At 42.5% G+C, this 25,498-nt stretch overlaps 1 long non-coding RNA gene across 2 annotated transcripts in view; it reads left to right on the forward strand.

Moving 5' to 3' along the window:
- LOC126939587 (uncharacterized) overlaps nt 1–25,498 on the forward strand; it is a 41,639-nt gene that overhangs the window by 11,836 nt on the left and 4,305 nt on the right. The window contains exon 3 of one of the 2 annotated variants that reach the window (XR_007720419.1): nt 4,355–4,680. The exons of the other annotated variant lie outside the window; for it this stretch is intronic. This is a non-coding gene — a long non-coding RNA (uncharacterized LOC126939587). Of the gene's footprint in view, nt 1–4,354; nt 4,681–25,498 lie in introns of those variants that run through there. 2 annotated transcript variants of the gene reach the window in all.

Raw genomic sequence — 25,498 nt, forward strand, 5'->3', positions numbered from 1 at the left:
GCCCTGACCCCACATTCTAACTCTGGATTTTCATCATGCATGGACTCCTGGTATGAGCCCAGCCTAGTTTTCCACCTCACCTGTGGTCCATCCTCCCAACTGCTCTCTTCCAACTGGAGAGCCCACGTGGGCCCAAGGAAGGCAGGGAGGAAAGTGACATTGTTGAGCCCTGTGCCCAGTGAAGTACGTATGTGAGCTCATCCAATCCGCAGCTACTCCAGGAGGAAGGCATAATTATCCTCAATGCACAGATGAACAAACAGAGGCTCATGGAGGGTCGGCGACGTGTCCAAGGTCACTGACTCATCAGAAGGCTGCTTTGTTCTCACTCCATCAGGTGGCCCAAGGAGAAAAGTAAGACAGAAAGAGGAAGCCACTAGGACAAACTTGTTCCTGCTGTGATACCCTTAAACATCAAATCATGAGATTAGGTGGTCCTGGGGGTGGGTGTGGACAGAGGAGGGAAAAGTGGCTGTACCGAAGCAAGGATGGAGGGAGGAGGGTGCAAGGATGGAGGGAGGAGGGTGCCTGTGCTCAGCCATGCTAATTTTGACATTTTCCTGTGCGTCTGCTTGTCATCATCAACTTATAATTTAACCTCGTTGTGGCGACGCCTCTGGAATGTCAACAAGGCTTGCTGGAATTTCATTACAGCCAGGCAGCTGGCCCCTGGTATTTCGGATACAAATGATGTGCAGCTGCATTCTGGCCCTGCTGTCTTCATCCCCCATCTAGCAAACGGCAGCATTAGGCACACTTAATCCGGAGAGATATTCCCTACGCCGAGAAGAGGGCTTGTCAATTCCACCGGGGGCATTTCCTATGGACTGCTCTGCCTGAGCCAATTAACCTAGAGTAATTGCTGAAAAGCATTAGATGTTGATGATGGATGCAGGGGGCTGACCTCAGGGGTGGTTGGAGGGAAAGCGCTGAAAAATGAAACCTCCCCATATCTGCACAACATTTGCCACTTTCAGGGCACCTCTGCCTGCATCGTAGCAGTGGTACAGTGATCTGTGCTGGAAGGTTGTGGCATTCTCATTTTGCAAAAGTGAACATCAAAACTCAGAGGGAAAAATGATTTCAAGTTAACCAGAATAAGAAAACAGAAATCTGGGTACACAAAGTCCACGTCTAGATTTCACATTTATCCGACAAATATTTACTGAGTAGCTACTATGAGCCAGGCATTGTGCTTGTTTGAAGGATACGTTTTTTCTATCCTTGATAACCATGGCATTTTTTTCTGTAGGATTTTCCTTTCAGGCCCTCTCCTAAGAGAGATTCTTTCCCAATCCCCTACATCCTATACCTTTTACTTTCCTCTTCCCTCTGGCCCCATAGAGAAGGTTTTGATGTCTGTCGATTCCACATGAGTGCACGCAGGTTTCCTTGTCTGCCCCTCCCAACAAGAGCCTCATGACACTGATCGTTCCCAGGGACGGAGAAGGCCTGTCCTGTTACAGGACTCCTGCACCCTGTGAGCAGGCTGGAGAGGAATCTGGGGTCAGTGGTCTTGCTGGCTCTGAAAGCAGTGTCTGCAGCTGCCTGCCAGGCACATAGGTTCAAGCGGCCTTGCTAGCTCATGACATCATGGTGCAGTATGGAGGTCCTGGGCCACAGTTTCAGTGCTGTCTGTGACTCATGGGCTGTGGAGTCCTGGTGCCAGCCCTTGAAGGTGGGGCAGGAAAGCGAGGCACATGAGTGAATTCATAGCTGAGACCACACTGGACCTGGATCTTTCCCAGGTTTGAAGGTTGAATGTGCCTGTGCTGGCCAGGGCTTGATGAGCTTCTCCACTAGATGTGTAAACCCCACTCAATGTTCCCTATTATCACACTCAGGCCCTAGCCACTAGAAGCCTCATTTGCCTAAGTTTTTGTCCCAGTGTTTCCATGAAGGCAGAGAGAGGAGCTATTTGCATGGGGTCAGAGATGTGGGAGCCCAGGGCTACACAGAAAAGATGGCAGGGAGCCTCTCACACCACAGTCAAGTCAAGGCAGTCCAGGGTGGCTGCTGGGGCCAGACTGCCCCGTCAAGATCCAGCCTGCTTCTCACTGACTGTGTGATTAGGATGTCCTGCCCTAATCCTGGCCTTTAGTTTCTGCAACTTCAAAATAAGGACAAAATAACCTCCAAGGTCCAGGTTACTTTCCTATACAGAGCCTGGAACTGTGCCTGCCCCCATAGTGCACACACACAGCCAGCTACAGGATGGTGTGCCTGGGGTGGGTCTGCAGGGCAAGTCCTATTTCATAGTTTAACATTTCTGACACCACCTGTGTCAAATTCCTATGCTTATGGTATGCTGGGAGAGTCGAGTCAAGGCCAGACTGAGGGTGACTCTGGCCCTCCGTGCTGGGCCTGCTCTCTGCAAATGCCTCCAACCCTGCCTTGGACAGAGGGAGGAGCAGGGAGTGTTAGGAAGGGCCTGGGGTGTGGAAGAGCTTCTAAGCCCACCAGTGAGTCCTGGTGCATATGGAGGGAGAGCAAGGAGGGCTTCTAAACATGGGTCATAGATAAACTCGCTTAGGGGGTTTATAGGAGAAACATTATCACAAAAGGGCTGAGTGTAAGTACAGAAGTGGACAGGACAACCTTATTGTGTCTCCTTGGTGACAGCTTCAACTAGAGTTAGTTTACAGACTACATGTAAGGTGTCAGGCAGTCAACCCCCAGCTGGTTCAGGGGCCTTGGTCTCTCCCGGAAGTTGTCTTCCCCAAGTCTATGACTCATGACCAGGAGAGAGGAGGGTGGGCAGTGAGTTGAATGAAGGCAAATCACCCTCTAAAGCCTGGACCCAGGCCATGACACCAATCCATCAGAGCGGGGACCTTGGCCTGGCGTTGTCTTAGGGGCACAAGAGTGACCATTCACACTACCTGCCTCTATCCTTCCTTCCTTCCTGCATGAGACCTGGTGTAGCCGCTGCTCCATGCCTACCACTGGGTCATAGAAACTCAAGAGTTTCCCTGGGGCAGCTGCCAGGGAGAGAGGTCATCAGAAACCTTGACTTCTCCCTACCACCCAGCCAAACTCCACCAAGCCCAGGAGTGGCTCTCCCTGAGCCTGGTAGGTCTCCTCTCTGCACAGAGTAGTTTAAGAAATCCAGAAAAGTCATAACCCTCAGGAATCCACACTGAATGTGAGCTGGCATCAGCCCTCTCTGTACTGGGCCTCCTCAGGTACTAAGATGGGTTATATTTGGGGTAAGAGGGGACAGAAAGTCCTCATGTGTCAGGAAAAAGTTACAAAATTCCACCCCTCATACAAGAACTCTCTCACTTTTTCCTCCTCTGAGCATTCTGCAGAGCTGGGGTGAACCACGTTGGCCATTGTGAAAGTGCAAATTCAGGAATGCTGAGGTCATTACTCAAGGTGACATCACTTATAAGTGGCCAGCCCTTGACCTACAAGGTCTAAATCCCATTTCTGTCTTCACACTTAGAGGCCTCCATTTCTGCTTATGCACTTTCAATAATGAACTCGGGAACTCAGTCTCTCTTGAATGGACCTCCACATAGAAGAGCCTCAAGTGGTCCAAAGTAACTAGCCTTCTCTCTGTGCCTCTTAGGCCTCCTCTATTCTTTCTCTACTGGACACAGCAACAACAAGTGTCCGAGTCACTTAGTATTCCTGGTATTCTGAGTTGGGCTTCAACTGGGGTGAGCCTTGTAGATTCTCAGACAGCAGCATCAAGGGATGTGGGCTTCAAGCCAAGTCAGATAATAGTAAAATAATAATAATAATAATAAAGATAGAGACACAAACACAAGGACACTGGGGCAAGCATAAGAGGTTAGATCCACAAACAGAGACAAATAGGTGCTGGGAGCATGGTGGAAGGACACATCTCCACTGACAGCCACATATTTTCAGGACCCAAGAGCCCAAGGACAGACAGAGCTCAAGCAAGGCTCTGAGTGAGGGAGGTGAGAAGCTGGATGAGGGCTGGCCTTTGTGTCTCCATCTCTGCCACTTGACCAAGATCAAAGAACTTCCCTAGATGAGCTTAGACATCTAGAAATGACTCTGGGCGAGAAGAAAGGGAGACGAGGAAGTGAAAGGAGTGAAAGAATGGGCCACAACACATATGGAGATGGGATGGCAGGGGAAAGGATGAGGAGCTTGGGAATGGGAAGAAGTTTTCTGAGAACTTCGGTAGGTTGAGGCAACAGGTTGTGGTGGATGCTGTGATGTGCTTCCCAGGTCCCTCTTCAAGAAGGAAGGACTTATCTTGCTACTTGCTGGGGATGCTGCCTGCAGAAAGTTCTCAGCTGCCAGCTCCCCATGAGGTTTGCCCTAACCCTGACCACAGAGAGCTGCCTTGCTCCAGATCATGCCTTCTTTACAGGGCGGTTCACATCCGATGACAGATCCATGGAAAGATATTGAGGCCTGAACCGCTTTCCCCATCTGGAACAACTCTGAAGGCTCACTCCATTTTCACATTTCCCATGGCATCAGGTAAGATGCTCATTGAGACTGCATCACAGCTCAGCTTCTCCTTCTGCCTAATCTTGCTTTCTCCCCATTCCTTCCTTAAGTGTAATTTTATGAGTTCTTCCTAATAAACCATTGCAAGTAAATATCTATTTCAGAGTTTCCTTCCTGGGGACCCAATCTGTGACACAGGTTTAAACTCTGAGCAGGAAGTTTTCATTTTGCCTGGCCCACAGTTTACAAAGAACAATGATGGCTTCAATCTCACTTGATCTTCACAATAACTTGGTGAAGTGGGTGGTACTGTTCTTACTTAACAGATGAGGAAATTGAGGCTGGGAGAAGTCAAATTACTGTTCAAAGACCAAAACGTCAAGGAATTGATGGAACCAGGACTTAAAGCCTGGTCTGTTGGGCTCTCAAATGTATGCTCTTTCCTCTCTTGCACAGTTTCTAAAGAAAAGAAAGAAGGAAGGGAGGGAGGAAAGGGGGGAAAAGGAGAAGAAAGAAGGAAAGAAGGAAAGAAGGAAAGAAGGAAAGAAGGGAGGGAGGGAAGATTAGCTAATATCTAGCACTTATTCTGAACTAGGCACCATGCTCAGCATTTTACATGCATTATCTTATTTAATCCTCACAACTTTATGACATATGTATTATTTGTATCCCTATGTTATAGATGAGGAATTTGAGGCTCAGAGAATTGCAACGTTATCTAAGGTCACACAGCCTTGTGTGAGGAAGGGGCTTGACACAAACTCACTTCCATCTGACTCCAAGCCAGGCATCTTAACCACTACTATCAGGGAGAATTGGCACCAACCAGAAGGATGAGGAGCCTAAAGAAGCAGTTGTGGGCTAGAGTATTGGGGAATCCAGAGCAGCTAACCAAGATGCTAAGCACCTGAGTAAATGGGAAGCTTGGACAGATCTGCATCCTTGTTCTCCTGGGAGAAGACAGGGCCTGCTTGGGGGCTGACCCAGTTCATGCCTGGAGCCATTGCTTGGAAATTGCACCCAGCCAATCCCCAGCCATAATTACCACTAGGCTTGCAGCACTGGGCTGAGAGCTGGAAATAGCTCTGCATTTATTTACCCTGCAATTACATGCTACATTAAATGTTCCACAAGAACATGGCGATCACCCTGCAATTAACTGGTCCCTGCTTCCCGGGCAAGAGAAGGCTGGAGACAGTTACTGGGTGAAATCAAGTGCTCCCTGGTTTCTTAATGGGCCTGGGGTCACCTTGTAACTTATGCTGGTGGACCTGGCCAGAGGCTGCAACTCCAAGTGGGAGCTTCTTCAGCTCCTGAAGGAGAGAGATTAACATCTGGGTCAGATCTGAGTCCAACTTTGCTACGGGTTCTGTAACGAGATCGTCCATTAGTGGGTCCTTGCCCCTACTGTCTTCTCTAGCTCCTCCCAAGGCATCTGGTGTCTCTCTGTATTTTACTTTTGGAGTTCCTGAACTCTACCAGCCTTTGCATAGGTCATTTCCTATCATGTTGACCTCGTAAAGTCCTATCTACCTTTCAAGATTCAGCTCAACTGTCATCTTCTCTGGGAAGTATATTTTGAAAGGAGATTGTATAGAAAAGTGAAAATCAGACATACTTATGACAAAATACCAGCTTCATTACTTAATAGCTATGTGACTTTCAGCAAGTTACTTGGCCTCTCTGAACCTCAATATATGTGTGTATGTGTACATGGGTGTATAGAATTCCCTGGTATCATATGCATATACACATTATGTGTATACATACACAAGAACTTAAAGTCTTCTAGTTAGGGACAGATTTTAGCAAGGTGGAAACAGCATGGTGCCTCACACACAGACAGTAGGTGTGCACCACATCTTTCTTGAATCAATGAGTCAGTGAGTAAATCAACCAATCAATCAAAATAAACCAATTAGGAACTGTTAACGTGTGTGTACCCATGTTTACCTTTGTGGCTGTCCGCTTAACTTGCTGCATATAAACAAGTATACCCGTTATTCAAAAACATAATATGTGCACATGATGGTAATTGGTCTCTAGTTGCCTGGAGATTCCAGAGAACCGGTTCCCAGGCTGTGTGGATAGACTAAGAATGCCAGGAAAAGACACTAAGAAAAGAGTTAATTATATATTTACTACCTCTGTCATTTGCTCCTAATTATGTCTTGGCAAGCTGTGTCTCCTGGATGAGTCTTAAATCTCAGTGTCTTTAAAAATATAATAATAAATCAATGTGAGATGAAATGCTCCCAACAGCCAAAATGCCCCGGACAGTTTTCAATCAGTGAGAGCGCCAGTGAACAGTTCTGGCCCCAGTTTCGATGATGTTTGGGCCTTAGGAACCAGATATGGAGCCAGAAAAATAGTAAGAGAGCAGAGCTGTGTCTAGAACGTGTCACTGAGGCCTCTTCTCAGTCTTCTGAGGGTCACCTGGAATCCTTTCGGCCTCTGCCTGCTGCCAATGTATCATGAGGCAACAGAGGAGGAAGTTAGGCACGTAAATTCACGAGCAACCCTGGTGCATTTTTCTTGGTTTCTGGACTGTGAAGACAAGGCCCATTTACTCAGCCCTCTGTATGTCAGTGACTCTCAACTGGGGGCAATTCTGTCCTCCTAGCAGACATTTGTAAAAGTCTGGAGTTATTTTCAGTGGTTACCACTTGGGGATTTTGCTACTGGCATCCAATGGGTAGAGGCCAGGGATGCTGCTAAACATTCTACAACGCACAGGATACTCCCACCCACAACAAAGAATTATCTGGCTTAAAATGTCAATAATGCCCAGGTTGAGAAGCCCTCTGTTTGTGCTGGCAAGCTTGGGCCCTGGCAGCATGTGTCCGTGCTGTCTGTTCCTGTTGTCACTCATTCTGTTTTTCAGACCTCTTCATGTTCTTTTCTATTTTGGTTTCTAATAAGGGACACAGGCACACACATGCTCAGAACAAATGCACAGCCTTCCTTCCCCATAACCCCTTTTTGGCTGCAATCATATTCACTGAGAATTAGTCAGCCCTCTCCAAGGGAGGGGAGTGGACACTCACCTTGACAGCCTGTGGGCACCTGCACATGCTGGCTTTTTCTGTCCTCCCAGGGATAAGACCACAGTGGGCATAGCAAAAGCAACAAAGTTGTGGGGCTTGTTGGTGCTTCATCGAACAGGCCTAGGCAGGAGGCCCAGTGCAGCCCTGTCTGTGAGATGACCTGGAAATCTGTGTTTCTTATCAAGTGTCAACACACATGCCCAGCAGTTTCGCTCTGTTCCATCACAAGCAATCAAACACGCCTACATCGTGCAAGCAATTTTTAGGTCTCCTAGTTTCTATTATTAAAGCCTCTTGCCTAGGATTCAAAGGTCCATGGCACATAAAAGGGCCAAGAGGAAATTTCCCAGGATTTTCTCATGTAGTCTTCACAACCACCCGATGATGCAGACACTTGTGCATCCCCTTCACAATTGGGGGAAAGAGGCTCTAAGGACAGAACAGTGCCTTTGCACTGCATGAGTCAGATCTTGACACTTGTCTGTCTAAGCTGGTGCTGGAAATAATGAAGCTGAGACGGAAACACCAGTCCATTTGACCCTAAGCAAGGCATGGGCTCTTGAGACTACAGCTGTTGCTGAAAGGAGATGGAAGAAGGAGAGGCAACAAGAATAGAAAGGGATGTTTCTGAGCACAAGAGCAGAGGAAATAGAAGGCGTGGATTACCTCTTCAACCCTGACATTCTCCTAGCTCATAAGCACATCCCTGTCCTTTAACATCTGGGTGTCTTAGAGGGCACCAGAAACTTCAGACACTGAAAGGAAAGACATTCTAAAAGGTGGAAGGAAAGTGGCATTTGGGGACTGCTATAGGCAGTCTGAATATAGATGTGAGTGATAAACATATGGGGCTCATTACTCCAAGAGGCCCAGGCTTCTTCTAAACAGGTGTCAGGAGAATTTTAATCAAAGCCTCAAGCCATGATGAGTTACTAAAGGTATGGAGGGATATGAGTAGGACATTTCAGCTCAGTCAGCTTCAAGAACACCTTGGATAGACCATAGGCAGATGGGCACTTGGGAAATGATCTATATAAAGTACCATAAACTTCTCTGAAATTATTTCCACCCCAACCTCTCCCCAGTCACACACACAACTTTTTTCGAATCCAGCATTTCTCAACGTGTGTCCCATAGAGCAGTACCTCGTAACTTTAGTGTGCACAGAAACTTTAATGTGTCCTCGGAGTGTCCAGGGTGGGCCTGACATTCTGCGTCTCTAACAAGCTCTCAAGAAATGCTGACGCAACTGGTCTACAGCCCATACTTGAATGGAGAGGTTTTAGAATACTGGCTAAGCAAGATGTTAATGGTCTTTAAGGGAAAAGAAAAGATTCCAGAGGCAAAATGTTTGGGACATACAACATTAAATTTAACGAGTATCTGAACTACCAGCAGAAGAGGGCAGAGTGTAATATGTTTAAAGCTGTTAAGAGGCTTTATAGAAAACAAAAGGAGTTCCATGGTCAAACACTTTTGGGAGGACTTGGGTTAAGTTAAAGGAGTATGAAGAACTTCTCAGTGCCTTTACACTGAGTCAGATCTTGCCACTCCTCTGTCTGAAGCTGGTAATGTAGAAGCCTTTACATTGGCTGATAAGGCCCCCGTAACTTCACTGCTTCCTTCTCCCTATGTCCAGGTACACAGGCCTTTCCTGGGAAGAAAAAAATAGGCATCCCTTTGCCTCAGGGTCTTTGCCCTGGGTCTTTCCTCTGCCTGAAACATTCTCTGACAGCTAACTGTCTAACTCCATTGCCTTCTTCTTTTCTCAAAGGCCACCTTTTAGATGAGACTGCTCTAACCACCCTATGGAATTCTATAACCCGCACCTCTTGACCCTGGCATTTGCAATCCCCCTTATTTGAACTTTCTTTTTTATTTTCTTCCAATGCATTTTCACCTTCAAAGACACCATACAATTTCATAATTTATTATGTTTATTGCTTATTTTTTGTCTTTCCCATTAGACTGTAAGCTCCATGAGAACAGGAATCTGGTTTTCTTCCTTGCAGTATTATGAGTACCTAGAACAGTACCTGTGCTATAGTAGGTACTCTAAATATTTGCTGAATCAGCAATTGAGCAGCTGTCCAAAGTGAAGTTCTTAGTAGGAGTGGAATATAGTAAGCATCATTCTCCAAAGGCTTTTCATTGCAGAACCTATTTATTTCTTATTTCTTTTCCAACAGAGCATCTCAGCATGACCACTATTCCTAAATGCACATTTTCTAGGAAATGGCTGCTGTAGTAACTCACTGAGAATCCAGCCTTCATCCATTTTCCTAAATCCTTCTAGGCCTATTCATATTCATCCCCTGACAATCCCAGAGTGATGAATTCCATAAGTTTATTACCCACAGTATAAATTTGTCTTTAATTCTGCAAGAACAATGTCATGGGAGGGACACTCACTTCCCGCTCGCCTGCAAAAGACCCCTCGATGCCGCCACGGAGAAGAGGCACAGGGTTTCACACCATGCCTTGTAAGCCATAGGTGCTCCATAAATTCATATTTAACCCTCAAAGTAATCCTTTGAGGTGAGTCTTAATCTCCCATTATACAAATGAGAATCTGGGTCTCAGGGAGATTAAGTAGCTTACAGAGCCGGAATTTGGATAAAGGTCTGCCATGCCTTAATGCTCACATACTCTCTACAACACCAATGTGGCAAAGCTCACAAAATGGCATTTTCAAATGCCAAGGTACAGAATCAGAGACTTGGGAGCTGTGTGTCTGTCCAGAGTGCCTTCCTCATTAGCAGTGGGCATAGCACAGCAATAATAGCTACTGCTTATTGAGTTTTTACTATACACCAATCATTATTCTAAGCATTTTACATGCATTAAGTATTTTAACTCCTAGAACCCAATGACCCTCACTTTACAGATGAGGAAGCTGAGGCAATTAAAAAGTTACATAGCGTATTACCTTGCCCAAGGTCATATGGCTGTAGAGTAGCAGCATTACTTATGGCAGAATCAGGGGAAAAAAAGTCAGGCAAGGTACAGTTTTGAACCAACTCAGCTGCTCCCATGACCACCTCACTATGCTCTGGTGCTCAGGGCCAAATCCAGCTCCTCCTTCCCTCTTAGATCCACCCAGTGCTCCACAGCAGTCTTGTCCCAGCCTTTGCATCTGTCTCCCAGCACTCTGATATACAAGAACACTTTTATGGATGGGAGTGCAGTTTACAGCCATCTGTCTGCAATCCCTAGAAACCCTTTCCCATACAGCTTCCCCAGATGATCCATGCTGGGCAGCTAGGGACTGGCACCAAGAAGGCCCTTGGAGACCATCACATTCAATCTCCTCATTTGAAATCTGGGAAACCTGAGATCCAGAGGAGATGCTGACTTGCTGAACACACACAATCAGAAATAAACCTGGACTAGGACACAGGCCTAGAAATCCCATTCCAGTGTCATTTAACCTGTTAGCCAACCAAACAACTAACCAACCAACCAACCAACCAGAAAGCATTTACTGAAGTACTGTTAGGTGAAAGTGCCAAGGAGTGACCAGGGTTTCTGCTCTAATGCCCACTGACTTATCATTTGTGTTCACTCATGCTTTCCTTCATTCATTTCTGAATTCAATAAATTGTTAGGCTCAAGAAATAACATGATAAAAAGACAATCTCTTCTAATGCATGAGACATACTTTAATAAAAATAACAGAAGTATATTCAGAATAATAAACAGTAATAAGAGCTTAAAGACATAAAAAATGTTTAAGGTCTTTTGACAGCATATAATTTGTGAGGGAGAAAGGAAGGAATGTGACCTAGCCTGGAAATCAAAGAAAACTTCCTGGAAGAAGTGGCATCTGGAGTGAGATTTAAAGGATAGTAAGAGTGCATTACACTAGAAGGAATTAGGAGGAAGAGCATACATGAGAGACCTGAGACAGAATGAATGTAACATATTTAGAAATATAATAATGTAATTGTGAATGGTATAATATAGTATGGTGTGGTGTAGATGCATACACATATAAAATACAAGGCACTTTCCAGGGAAAGCAACTAACCTTTACTGAATGATTGCTACATGCCAGTCCCTTTATTACCTCCTTACTCAGTGGGAGGTAATTGAATCATGGGAGCAAGTCTTTCCCACGCTGTTCTCATGATAGTGAATATGTCTCATGAGATCTGATGGTTTTAAAGAGAGGAGTTCCCCTGCACAAGCTCTCTCTTTTTGCCTGCTGCCATCCATGTAAGATGTGACTTGCTCCTCCTTGCCTTCCGCCATGATTGTGAGGTCTCCTCAGCCATGTGGAACTGTAAGTCCCATTAAACCTCTTTCTTTTGTAAATTGCCCAGTCTTTATCAGCAGCATGAAAATGGACTAATACATCGACGCTTAGCAGATGCTGCTGATGTTCCCCTAAGTAGGTCCCATTCCTCTTTACCATTTCTGCTTGCCTTTCCTCCAGGTGCTGTGTTTTTGTTGCTGCTGTTTTGGTTTAGTTTTTGCCTCTAATCTAATGACCTCTTCCTAGTATTCCCCTCACAGGCCTGCCCTGAAGCTCTTAGATCCACTTTGCCATTGCTCCCAGAGAGCTATCAAAACCTGGGAGCTGAGTTATCCCCCCATCCCTGGTGACTCTTAGACAGTGACTGGTTGGGAGCAGGAAAGCCCAGCAACCTCGCCCAGAGCAGGGACAAAAGCAGAGACGTAATTTATACTCTAGAGCTCAGAGTCAGGCTGAGCCAAGACTTTGTCCCAAATTGTTCCCTTGCCTGACTTCTTCCACTTCTATGCCCCTCTTCCCACCTCCCACAACTTCCTTATTTGTTTTTCCTGGGATTTCTCCTTAATAAATCACTCAGACAAGAATTCTCACTGTTCAGAAACTGCCTCTGGGGAACCCAACCTAAAACAGAACCCACATCTGTCTGAACTTGAAGCCCTTTTTCTTGTTAGTGAGACATGATGTTAAACAGTCACACCAGTGAAGGGTAAAGGAGTAGGAATGATGGTAAGGTCAAGAGCTGGGGAAGGTTTTTTGAGCTTAGAGGTGAAGAAGAAAGCCCCTGGGGACAAGAAATCTCAATTAAGCATCCAAAGACCTGCAGGTTATAAGCTCAGTGGAGAAAGCAGGCCTCCAGGGTTGGGAGGTATGATATCACAACAGAAGGACATGGCAAAAGTGACTGAGGTGCTTACACAACAGAGGGAATTGGCCCATCTGGAAATGGACTAATTTCCAAGAAATTGGAAAAGAGTGCTGGAAAGATCGGGACCAGACTGCCAAGGGTTTCTTTGGTATCAGGCTAAGGAGGCAAACGAGGGATGGAGAGAATATACCCTTTTGTGGTAGACACGCCTTGGTCCCACTGCCACACCCACCACTTCCTGGCTATGACCTTTAACAGGTAATTCAGTTGACTCAGCAGTGAAATCAAAAGACCTACTTTTGAGGATTAGATAAGAATAGCACAATTAAAATCCCTAGCCCATTACCAGAGACTCAAATGACGCTGTTGTTTTTTTTCTCATTCTTGAAGTTTGGGCTTAATTTTGTACAAGGTGTCACCGCAGAGACTTTGATCAAGAAAATGAAACATTCAAATATAGAAAACTCGTACTAACAGGGGAGAAAAGGACAACTTAAAGAGGCAGACAGGAGACCTGGAGACCAATGAGTTTTTGCAGGAAACTAAGCGTGAAGGAACTGAGCCCAGTCTAGGGCTGCGGCAGTGGGAAGAAGGGGAAAGAGGCACTTCCGGTGATATTGACAAGGACAACTGGTCAGGCCTTCGTGCGTAATTAGCATGCAGGAGTGAAAGAGAGGCAGAAGCCCAAACTGTCTTTGAGGTTTTGACCTAGTGCCTGAATGCAAAAGAATGAGAGAAGAAGGCCTAGCTTAAGAGATAAGGTGGGGAATTTGATTTGATATATGTTGAGCTTGACTTTACATCTGGCCATCCAGAGAAGCAGCAGTATATAGTCCAAAGAGCCAGACAGGCCTGGGTTCAAATCGCAGCTCTGCCTCTTACTAACTGTGTGACTGGGTAAGTTTTAGGACCTCTGTGTGCCTCCATTTCCTCACCTGCAAAAAGGGAAAATAGATACAGGGTTGCTTTAAATATTGAGGCATACAAAATTGTCTGGCAACAGATAAATGCTCAACAAATGCTAACTTAAAAAAAATTTTCATATTCATCAGGCAATTGGGATCAAGTCTTGGAGTTGGCCTCAGAGCTAATACTGTAGATTTGGAAAGCAATGGACTAGAGGAAATGACTGAAACATAAGCACAGTTGAGATCAATTACCTTCTGGAGGAAAATGTCCTGTCAAAGACCAACAGGCACTGAAGATAAATGTTAAGTTAGTTGGCTTCTTCTGTTTTCCCACAAGGAGCACAACTCAATTTAGTTGTACAAACATTTATGAACCAGGCACAGTGGAAATGGGGACCCTGAGATGAATAAGATGTAGTTTTTGCCCTGAAAGGCTCACAATTTCTTGGAGGGATGGACACATAGAAAAACCAAGCAAAGTGCAATGTGAGAAGAATTATGCAAGAGGCATAAAGGGTGCACCAAGGAGGGAGTGATGAATTTTGCCGAGAGGATTTGGAGAGGAAATAACTGAAACACTAACATCTCTCCCACAGCATTAAACACAAATAAAAAATTCTCAAATAAATGAACTATGAATCATCACATACACTTAATTTTTAGTTCAAAGATGATCATTCAAAGACAAGAAACTCTAACAAAAATTGTAACTCCAAATGTTTAGGTTATTGCAGTAGAGAGAGTAGGGGATAAAGAATTGCAGATCTGGAAGCATCGAATTCTCTAGCTTCTAACTCAAACAGCTTCTAAACCACATGGGTGGTGGATGATGTAGTTAACTAGGGTTGACCACTGTAACAAAAACATCAGTCTGGGTTTTTATGAGTTTATGGGTGTGAAGCTTGGTGTTGACATGTGAGAAGAAAAATATCTTTTACCTATTAGCTGAGTCTTGAGTTTTCAGACACTGAAAAGATGAGGATGATGGAGCTAGAGAAAAGATTCATAGATTCAACTAAGTCAAACCCCTCTTTTGCTTTACTGATAAGGAGAAGACATCAGAAAGGGGAAGTGACTCGTGCAAAGTCACCCTGCTGGGGAGAGCCAGGATGAAGTCCCAGGGTTCCTGACTCCTAGTCAAGTTCTCTTTCTACACTACCACTGTGTCTTTTAAATGAACCCTTAACTCCAGATTTCCCCAATCTATCCTGCCACTGGCTGCATGTGCACATACAAATACTCCTAAATTGATCCCCGAGTGGCCCAGCACCTCCTCTGCATGGAGTAAGGGTCTGCTGCATCCTTGATCATATCACATAGGCAAGATACTCAGAGCTAACCACATGGTCTGGCCTCCAGGGGACCATCAACCAGCAGGAAGAATTCCCCAAGGCAAGGCACTGCTGGCTTTCTCAACATTCCACAAAATAACTGCACCTAATATTCCCCACTAATCAAGGTAGAAGGCTCTGCTAATTTCATTGATAACTTAATGAAATTATTAACCACTATCCAGTGGGGGCAGATTTGGTTTCTCCTTGGTTATAGGAATTCATCCATTTTTCACACAATTACAGCCTGAGAGGATCATCACTGAGGCTGCCAATTGTGGGCTTATTAGGATCAATTTAGACACAAGATTGGATTTCCTTTCTGCCCATAACCTTTCGTTCAAAGCAAATGAACTGATGTTCCTCAGATTAGTGTATTAATAAATGTTGTCCAGGAGGTGTTTGATCTTTAAGATTGGCCCAGTAGCAGAGTACCAACACTGCCCTGGGAGCTGCCAGGCTTCTCATGCCAACTTCAAGCAGCAAGCCCAAGCCACTTGGGGTCTCTGAGCCTCAGTTTCTCATTACCTACTGTGATAGAACTGGACCAGTTCGGTGGTTTGAACTAGAGACCCACAAGCTATCCACCATACTTTAAGATAGCTGACGGAATCATCTGTATTGCTGATCTAATGCTGCATAGACTAAGTAAAACTCTGACATCTCTCCTCTTGGGCAGAATTGTATCTTCTCAGTGCATAACACCAGTTAGCTCAGCCTAGTCAGATGCTGACTGGCTGTGGATGACATCATAGGTATTTGGAAGCCATTAGAGAAAAACAAAAGGGGATAACTGAGAAAATTGATTTCTAAGGTCTGTCTCTGGTCAGCTATTCATATTCATCAAAACTCAACTTCCTTGACCCTGCCAGGCTGAATTTACTTATTTCCTTCCCACACCCTTCATTTGGGATTTCAGTTGACTGTGCACATGTGGGTCTTTTCCTAACAAGACTCTGCTTACCTTAAGGGTGCGGGGTGAATTCACTCTATCCACGAGTGTGATGGAGCTAACTCACACTGGCTCGCAAAAGCCAATTACCTGCATTTCTTCCAAACTCTGAGTTCAGTGGATTCTATGTTAGCTGCTTGAGATCAGTCATGGTGGGGATGTTTATAACAGAGAAATCAGCAAACACTACAAATCAGGGATTTGTTTCTTCCCAGAGCGCTGGTTGTTAAATATTTACCAGCACATCACTGACTACATCGCCACTGCCTAGCATTTAGGATGTAATAAGCACGTAGTTGAGAGCTGATGAATAAATGAATGACCAGAGTCAGCAAACCTGGGTACTGACAGGTTTCGAGCAGCCTGAATGCTACATATACATGAGTTACAAAGCGTCCCAAGTAGTTTGCATGAGAGGTATACAACTAGAGTGGTGGCTTGAAACCTTGGCTGTATGTTAAAATTACCTGGTACCCAGGCAATAGCCCAGTCCTGAAGTCCTGAAGTGGATATTGGATATCAGTATTTTCTGTGCCCACATGATTTCATGTTCGAGGATCACTGATCTAGAAAAAGTTCCTGGACTAATCAAGGCCATCATGATACCCAGCCTCAGTGCCCCAGTGCCCATGACTGCCTACCACCTTAATTCAGGGAGCTTGAAAGTCAAGCAAAGAGATAATTTCACTGGTAGATTGGTAGCTTCCCTGTAATTAAGCAGTAAGGTCACAAGGAGGTGCTCCTCCCCAACTGGTATGGTTTCAGTTTTTTTGGCACGTGTCCAGAATGATGATTTAGTTAGGTAACCATTTAAGAGACAGTATCTTGACTCGTCTGAAAGAGAACAGCAGCCTCAGCCTACAAGTTACTGGTACATGCCCGTGACCCCACTCTACCCTACTGCCACTGCCATGTACCTCCCTGCACAGTCACATGTGCCTCTCTGCACAACCATATGGCTGTTATTTTTCTCTCTTTAAAGGACCAGTACAAATACTGCCTCTTCTTTGAAGTTCTTTGAGGCTTTTGCCAGTGTGTCTGGCTGAAGGCTGGAGAGATCAAGGAGAAAAAGACTCTTGAGTTGAAGTTCCAGCTCTAGAATTCATAGCTGTGAAAATTTGGCAAGCCACTTAGCTTCTCCGAGCCACATGTTCTGCCTATAGAAAATGAAGTCAGTAGCACATAAATGGATACATCTGGTATGTGTTTGGTATCATGTACTGGAAGTGGGAGAGAACTGAACTGTGATATTTTAGTCTAGTGTCTATTCTGTCCCATTAGTAGACATTCATTTTGATCAAGTCACACTCCTCTCTGATCCTCAGTTTCCTCCTCAGAAAATGATGGAGTCTGGTTAGATGCTATGGACGGGCTTTTTCAGTTCAAAAGGAGCTTACTGTCTCTGCCTCTTGCTTGGCATGTATCTGCCTTCCACAGTGATTGATCTTTTTCTATATACAACCTGTCTTTCCAACCAGATTAGGGAATCCCAAAGAGTAGTGAATGTGTCTTATTTGCCTGGGTATCTCCAGAGCCCAGAACAGTGCTCTAAACTTAGACATGTATTAGATTAAGCTCCTATCACCTTAGCTCTCCCCTGCTTTGCAAATGTTTCATCAAATGAAGGGGCCAGCTCAAGCATATTACAGAGCTGTCTAATGCTGGTATATCAGGGCTCTGTGCCTCAGAAGATCTAAAGCTGCTATAGCTACTTGTAAATTGCTCAATATGTGTCAGCTGCCAGCAAGGAACTACGGATAAGTTTCCCAAATTATAAGAAGAGCCATGTAGTAAATCACCAATGGATTAGGCACAGGATTCGAAAACTGTTCTTTCAAATGTCACCCACCTGGAATGATGCATGGTGCTATGAGGAATACTGCATGGTGTCACTTGGACATGACCCAAGTAGACCATCAGAAGTCACGTCATGCTGTAGGGCCAGATGAATTTCCTGACCCCTCCTCTGTGGGTCCCTAAGTCATGAGGTACACTAGGCAATATCTACTCAGTAATTGGCTCTTTCCCTAAGTGAAGCCAGAGCCAATGTGTTTTTTATTTCTCCTTAAATGAGAATTTGCTAGCGGGCCTGTATTTTTTTCTCGCCTAATAACAAGTGACAGCAAAGTGTGAAATTAGCTGTAACAGGCACCAAGGACTGAATTTTGCAAACTCCCAAACAAGCTGAGAAATCAGTGGCTGACACTCAAGATCCAGTGGTATCTAGTGGTCTTCTTGACCGTGAACCCACTAGAAAGGATTAGGGAAGCTCTTGGTACCAGAAACTCATAGATTTTGGAGTTGGGAAACTGATGATTCTACAACTACTAGGAAGTTTTACTGATCCCAGATTGGCCTATTTGATCCAAGTATTCTGAAGGATTGGGGACAATGCAGAAAAAAAAACAGGGCTTCTTGAGATGAGATTTCAAATATTGCTCTCTCAAGGAGGTGATCTATAGGTATGATTTCAACTTTTCACATATAGACCCTTCCTAGCATTGGAGACATGAAAAAAATCCTGAGATGTATTAGAGGACTCCACACTCCTCATAACATGCTTGTCTACTAGCTGCATGACCTCCATCCAGGACCGTATCTATGGCCATGAAGGTCAAATCCCACACAACACCAGGTTGTGCCATCCCTGTAGACAATAACATCAACAGCTCCCACTGGAGATGTTAAGTGTGGCAGGGAGATTTTATCTCTCTGATAAATTTCTTCATTTGTAGAGACAACAATGTCTTATTCAAAGGACAATTGGGGGGATAAAATTGGGCAAGTGGGTGAATTAGGCCCTTTTCCTGCCCTCAACACAAAGTTCAATCCTGACCTCTTAACCTTCAAGGCTTGAGACCCAGAACCTGGCAGAAGGAGAGTCTTCCCTGTCCATCCCTTACTCATCTCTCCTACCTCATCTCCTCCTTACTCTCTGGCATGTATCCTGGCTCCTTCCATCATGAACTACACTCTCTTTTCACTGTGTATGTATGTGTATGTGTCTTTTTAAAAAAATGTTCTTATTTTATTCTATTCCAGCTTTATGGAAGAATAACTGATGAAGAAAAATTATATATATTCGCAGCATACCATGTGATATACATATGTATATGTACATGTGTGTATATACATACATATATAAACCACAATCTGTGTGTGTGTATATGTGTGTCTGTATATATATACACACACAAATGCACATATATATACCACATTGTGTATAAATAAAATACCACATTTTTTTTATTCATTCACCCATTGATGGACACTTAGGTTGGTTTCATATCTTGGCTATTGTGAATAATGCACAATGAATACAGGAGAACAGATATCTCTTCAACATACAGATTTTATTTACCTATTTTTGGATCTATATCCAGAAGTAGGATTGTTGGAGCAAAGAATTAATTTTTTAAGGATCTACCATACTGTTTTCCACAATGGCTGTAGCAATTTACATTCCCACCAACCGTGTACAAGGGTTCCCTTTTCTCCATATCTTTCACAATACCTATTGTATTTCATCTTTTTGATAATATCCACTTTAACAGGTATGAGGTAATATTTTATTGTGGTTTTTATTTGCATTTCCTGGATGATTAGTGATGTTGAACATTTTTTTTCATATACCTGTAGACCATTTGTATGTATTCCTTTGAAAAATGTCGTATTTAATTTCTATGACCATTTTTTATCAGGTTATTTGTTTTTTTGCTATTGAGTTGTGTGAGTTCTTTACACAGTTTGGATATTAACCCCTTATCAGTTGTATGGTTTGCAAATATTTTATCCTATTCTGTAGCTTGCCTCTTCATTCCTTCAATTATTTCCTTTATCTGTGGAAGCTTTTTAGTTTGATGTAATCTCATTTGTCTAGTTTTGCTTTTGTTGCCTTTGCTTTTGGGGTCATAGCCAAAAAAGTCATTGCCTAGGCCAACACCAACAAACTTTTTTTCCTATGTTTTCTTCTAGCAGTTTTACAGTTTCTAGTATCATTTTAAAGTCTTTAATGCATTTCAAGTCAATTTTTTACATAGTATGAGATAAGGGTCCAATTTCATTCTTCTGAATGTAGATATCAAGTTTTCCCAACACAATTTGGGAAAGGACAAAGACTGTCCTTTTCCCATTGTGTGTTCCTGGTGCCTCTGTCAAAAATTAATTGATAAAAATGCAGAGGTTTATTTTGTGCTTTCTATTCTGTTACATTGGTTTAGATGTTTGTTTTAATTTCAGTACTGCCCTGTTTTGTTTACTATAGCTTCGTAGCATATTTTGAAATCAAGATGTCCATTGCCTCCTTCTTTGTATTCTTGCTCAAGATTGTTTTGGCCATTCAGGGTCTTCTGTGGTTCCATGTACATTTTAGGGTTGCTTTTTCTAATTCTGTGAAAAACACCATTGGAATTTGGATAGGGATTTCACTGGATCTATAGATCACTTTGGATAGCATGGACATTTTTACAATAGTAATTCTTCTGACCTATGAACATGAGATCTTTTCATTTATTTGTGTCTTCAGTTTCTTTATCAATGTGTTCTAGTTTTATGTGCAAAAATCTTTCATCTCCTAGTTAAATTTATTCCTAAGTATTTGTTATGCTATTGTAAATGGTATTGTTTTCTAAATTTATTTATTTACTTTTATTTTTATGCTTTTTGAGACTGTTTCTGTCTTTGTCACCTAGGCTGGAGTACAGTGGTACAGTCTCGGCTCACTGCAGTCTTGACCTCCTGGGCTCAAGCTATCCTTCCACCTCAAACCCCAAATAGCTAGGACTACAGGCATGTGCCACCAGGCATGGTTAATTTTTTTTTTTTTTTTTTTTTGGTAGAGACAAGGTTTCACCATGTTGCCCAGGTTGGTCTCAAACTGCTGAGCTCAAGCAATCTGCCAGCCTTGGCCTCCCAAAGTGCTAGGATTACAGGTGTAAGCCACCACGCCTGGCTCTACATTTATTTTTTTTTTTTAGCTACTTTTTCCATCATTGAATACAATGTTAACTGTGGGCTTCTCATATGTGGCCTTTATTGTATTGAGTTAAAATTTGACACCTAATTTGTTGAGAGTTTTTATCATGAAAGGATGTTGAATTTTATCAAATGCTTTTTCTGCATCTGTTGAGATGATCATATAATTTTTATCCTTCATTCTGTTAATGTGGTGTATCACATTTGCTGATTTGTGTATGCTGAATCATCTTTGCATTCTAGGATAAATCCCACTGGATCACGGTATATGATCCTTTTGATGTGCTGTTGAATTTGGCTTGCAAATTTTTTTTTTTTTTTGAGGATTTTTGCTTTATGTTCATTAGGGATATTGCTCTGTGATTTTCCTTTCTGCAGTGTTCCTGTTTGTCTTTGGTATCTGGGTAATGCTGGCCTCATTAAATAAGTTTGGAAGTGTTCTTCTCTCTTCAATTTTTTGAAAAAGTTTGAGGAGAATTGGCATTATTTTTTAAATAATTGGATTTTTAAAAAATGTTTGCTAGAATTCACCAGTAAAGCCATCAGGTCCCAAGCTCTTCTTTGTTCCGAGATTTTTGTTTACTGATTCAATCTCCTTTCTTGTTATTGACCTGTTCAGATTGCCTTTTGCCTCATGGTTCAGTTTTGGTAGACGGTACGTTCTCTAGAAGGTTATTCATTTTTTCTAGGTTATCTAATTCATTGGCATGTAATTGTTCATAGTACTCCCTTATGATCCTTTGTATTTCTGCACTATTAGTTGTAGCGTCTTATTTATTTATAATTTTATTTGAGTTTTCTCTTTTTCTTAGTTCAGCTAAAGGTTTGCCAATTTTATTTATCTTTTTAAAAAACAACTCAGTTTCATTGATATTTTTCACTGTTTTGCTAGTTTGCTTTATTGATTTCTGCTCTGATTTTTATTATTTTCTTCTTTCTGCTAACTTTGGACTTTGTTCTTTTCTAGTTCCTTGAGGTATAAAGTTAGGTTGTTTATTTGAAATCTTTCTTTTGTCTTAATGTAGGCATTTGTCACTATAAATCTTCCTCTTAGGGTGGTGTTTTTCTGTATCCCATAAGTTTTGTTATGTTGTGTTTTCAATTTCATTTTTCTCAAGATACATTTTGGTTTCCCATTTGATTTCTTCTTTAATCCATTGGTTATTAAGAATGTGTTGTTTAATTTCCAAATATTTGTGAATTTTTCAATTTTCCTGCTGGTTTTGATTTTTTATTTCATAGCACTGTCATTGAAAAAGATACTGGATATGATTTTAATCTTCTTAAATTTGTTAATACTTGTTTTATAGTGTAATTTGACTTATCCCAGAGAATGTTCCATGTGCACTTGAAAATAATATGTATTCTGCTACTGTCGGATGGAATGTTCTGTAGGTTCGTTAGGTCCATTTGGTCTACAGTGTTGTTCAAGTCTGTTGTTTCCACATTGATTTTCTGTCTTCATGATCTATCCATTTTTGAAAGTGGGATATTGAAGCCTCCTATTAATGTTGTTGTCTGTTTTACCCTTTAGTTCTGCTAATATTTGCTTTATATATTTAGGTGTTCCAATGTTGGATGTGTATATATTTATAATTTCTGTATACTCTTGATTAATTGACCCCCTTATCAGTATACAATGATGTTCTTCATCTCTTGCAACCATTTTTCACTTAAAATCTATTTTGTCTGATATAAGCAGAGCTACTCCTGCTCTCTTTCGATTACCATCGTCATGGAATACCTTTTTCTATCCCTTCACTTTGAGCCTACATGTGATCTTAAAGCTAAAATAAATCTCTTGTAAGCAACATATAATTGGGGCTTTTTAAAAAATCCATTTAGTCACTGTATGTCTTTTGATTGGGGCATTTAATCCATTTACAATTAAAAGTAATTATTGATAGGTAAGGAGTCACTATTGCCATTTTGCTAATTGATTTCTGGTTGTTTTGTTCCTTTCTTCCTCTCTAGCTGTCTTCTTTCATGATTTGATAATTTTTCATAGTTGTATGCTAGGATTTCTTTCTCTGTGTCTTATCTGTGTGTACTACAGGTAGTTTACTTTTGTGGTTACCATAAGTCTTACACTAAATAGCTTAGAGTTATAACAGTCTATTTTAAGCTGATAACAACTTAACTTCAATCACATACAAAAATTCTATACTTTGGCTTTCCCTTTTCTCACATTTTATGTTATTGATGTAACAATTTCTATCTTTTATATATTGTATATCCATTAATAAATTGTTGTGGCTATCATTATTTTAATATATTTTCCTTTAACTTTTATATTAGTGTTAAAAGTGGTGTATACACTACCATTATAGTATTAAAACATCAGGATTTGACTATATTTTCACCTTTACAGTGAGTTTTAAACTTTTATGTTTTCATGCTGTTAACATCCTTTTATTTTAAACAGAAAAACTTTCTTTAGCATTTCTTGTAAAGTGGTCCAGTGATAATGATCTCCCACAGATTTTGTTTGTCTGTGAAAGTCTTTATCTCCCCTTCATTTCTCAAGGACAGCTTTCTTAAGTATAGTACTCTTGGTTGAAAGTTTTTTTTGTTTTGTTTTGTTTTTCCTTTCAGTCCTTTGAATATGTCATCCCACTCTCTTCAGGCCTTCAAGCTTTCTGCTAAGAAATCAATTGATAGACTTCAGAAGGTTCCCTTGTATGTGACAAGGTGCTTTTCTCTTGATGCTCTTAAAATTCTCTTTATCTTTGAATTTGAGAATTTGATTATAATGTACATCAGTGGAGATCACTTTTTTTTTTTTTTGAGACAATGTTTCACTCTTTTTGCCCAGGCTGGAGTGCAGTGGTATGATCTTGAATCACCACAACCTCCACCTCCTGGGTTCAAGCAATTCTCTTGCCTCAGCCTCCCGAGTAGCAGGGATTACAGGCACGTGCCACCCCAAGCCCAGCTAATTTTGTATTTTCAGTAGAGATGGGGTTTCTCCATGTTGGTCAGGCTGATCTCGAACTTCCGACCTCAGGTGAACCACCCGCCTTGGCCTCCCAAAGTGCTGGGATTACAGGTGTGAGCCACCATTCCCGGCCAAAGATCACTTTATATTTAATCTATTTGGAGTTCTTTGGGCTTCAAAGGTATGAGTGCTCATTACTCTCTCCAGGTTTGGGAAGTTTTATGTCACCATTTATTAAATAAGGTTTCTGCCCATTACCTTTCTCTGCTCCTTCAGCGACTCCTATAACGCAAATATTGATTTGCTTGGTGGTATTCCCCAAGTCCTGTAGGCTTTCTTCACTCTATTTCATTCCTTTTTCTTTTTATTCCTTTGACTGAATAATTTCAAATCACCTGTCTTTGAACTCACTAAATCTGCCTGATTGAGTCTGCTGTTGAAACTCTTTATGAATATTTTCAGTTTAGTTATTGTGTTTCTCAGCTCCAGAATTTATCTTTGGTTCTTTTGTGTGTTTTCTATCTCTTTGTTGAACTTCTCATTTTTTTTCATGTATTGTTTTTCTGATTTTGTTGACTTTTCTACCTGTGTTCTCTCATACTTCACTAAGCTTCTTTAAGAGGATTATTTTAAATTATTTGTCAGGCAATTCATATAGCTGTATTTCTTTAGTGTTGGTTACTGGTGCTTTATTTTGTTCATTTGGTGGGATCATGTTTCTATGAGTATACATAATCTTTGTTGCTTTTGTTGATGTCTGTGTTTGAAGATGTAGGCACCTCCTCCAGTCTTTACAGACTAGCTTCAGCAAGTTAATCTCTTCACCAGTTTACTTTCTCAGAGGTTCTGGGTGGGCCATCTGATGAGGTCCATGGGTGGGCTTGCTGCTGGAGTCCTCACGTAGGAGGTCCTATAGACTGGTCCACTGGTGTAGGCTGGAGTTTGGGTCTGTGTGGACAGGCCTGGTGTGTGGGTCCATGAGGGCAGGCTTGAAAACTGAATCTATGGGTGTAGGCCTGGACCGTGGGTCCACTGGAGCTGGTCTGGCATCAGCATCCACTGAGGTGGTCCTGGCAACTGGGCTCATGGAGATGAGCCTGGAGTCTGGATCTTCAACAGGACTGGGGTGGGCCTGAAGCCTGGGTCCCTGGGAGTCAGCTTGTAGCCTGGCTGGGGCTGTCAGATCTGGCCTGGAGCCTGGGTTAGGCCTAATGCTGTGGTCCATGGTAAAGATGGATGATCACTTCACTCTTCTTCCCCACATAGAGGGTATCTCCATGATGTATTGCCTGGGCATAGGGGAAGGATGATACAGGTAATGTGAAACTGTCCTGTATACCCTGTTTAGTGCATCTTTTCTTTTTTCTGTGTTCCACTCAGGTGCTGTACTCTCTCTCCTGGATTCCTTCAGCTCTTGTGAAGATATTTTTGCACATGGATAGTTGTTCAAATTGATGTTTCTGCAAGGATATGAGTTCTGAAAACTCCTATCCCTTCATTTTGTTGACATTACTTCTATGTGTGTCTTTTTATGGGTTTTACTTTTATTTCTTTTTTTTTAAAATTTATTTATTATTATTATACTTTAAGTTGTAGGGTACATGTGCATAACGTGCAGGTTTGTTACATATGTATACTTGTGCCATGTTGGTGTGCTGCACCCATCAACTCGTCATTTACATCAGGTATAACTCCCAATGCAATCCCTCCCCCCTCCCCCCTCCCCCCTCCCCATGATAGGCCCCGGTGTGTGATGTTCCCCTTCCTGAGTCCAAGTGATCTCATTGT

The sequence above is a fragment of the Macaca thibetana genome, chromosome 16 (assembly GCF_024542745.1).
Source record: "Macaca thibetana thibetana isolate TM-01 chromosome 16, ASM2454274v1, whole genome shotgun sequence".
In the NCBI taxonomy this organism is placed as follows: domain Eukaryota; kingdom Metazoa; phylum Chordata; class Mammalia; order Primates; family Cercopithecidae; genus Macaca; species Macaca thibetana.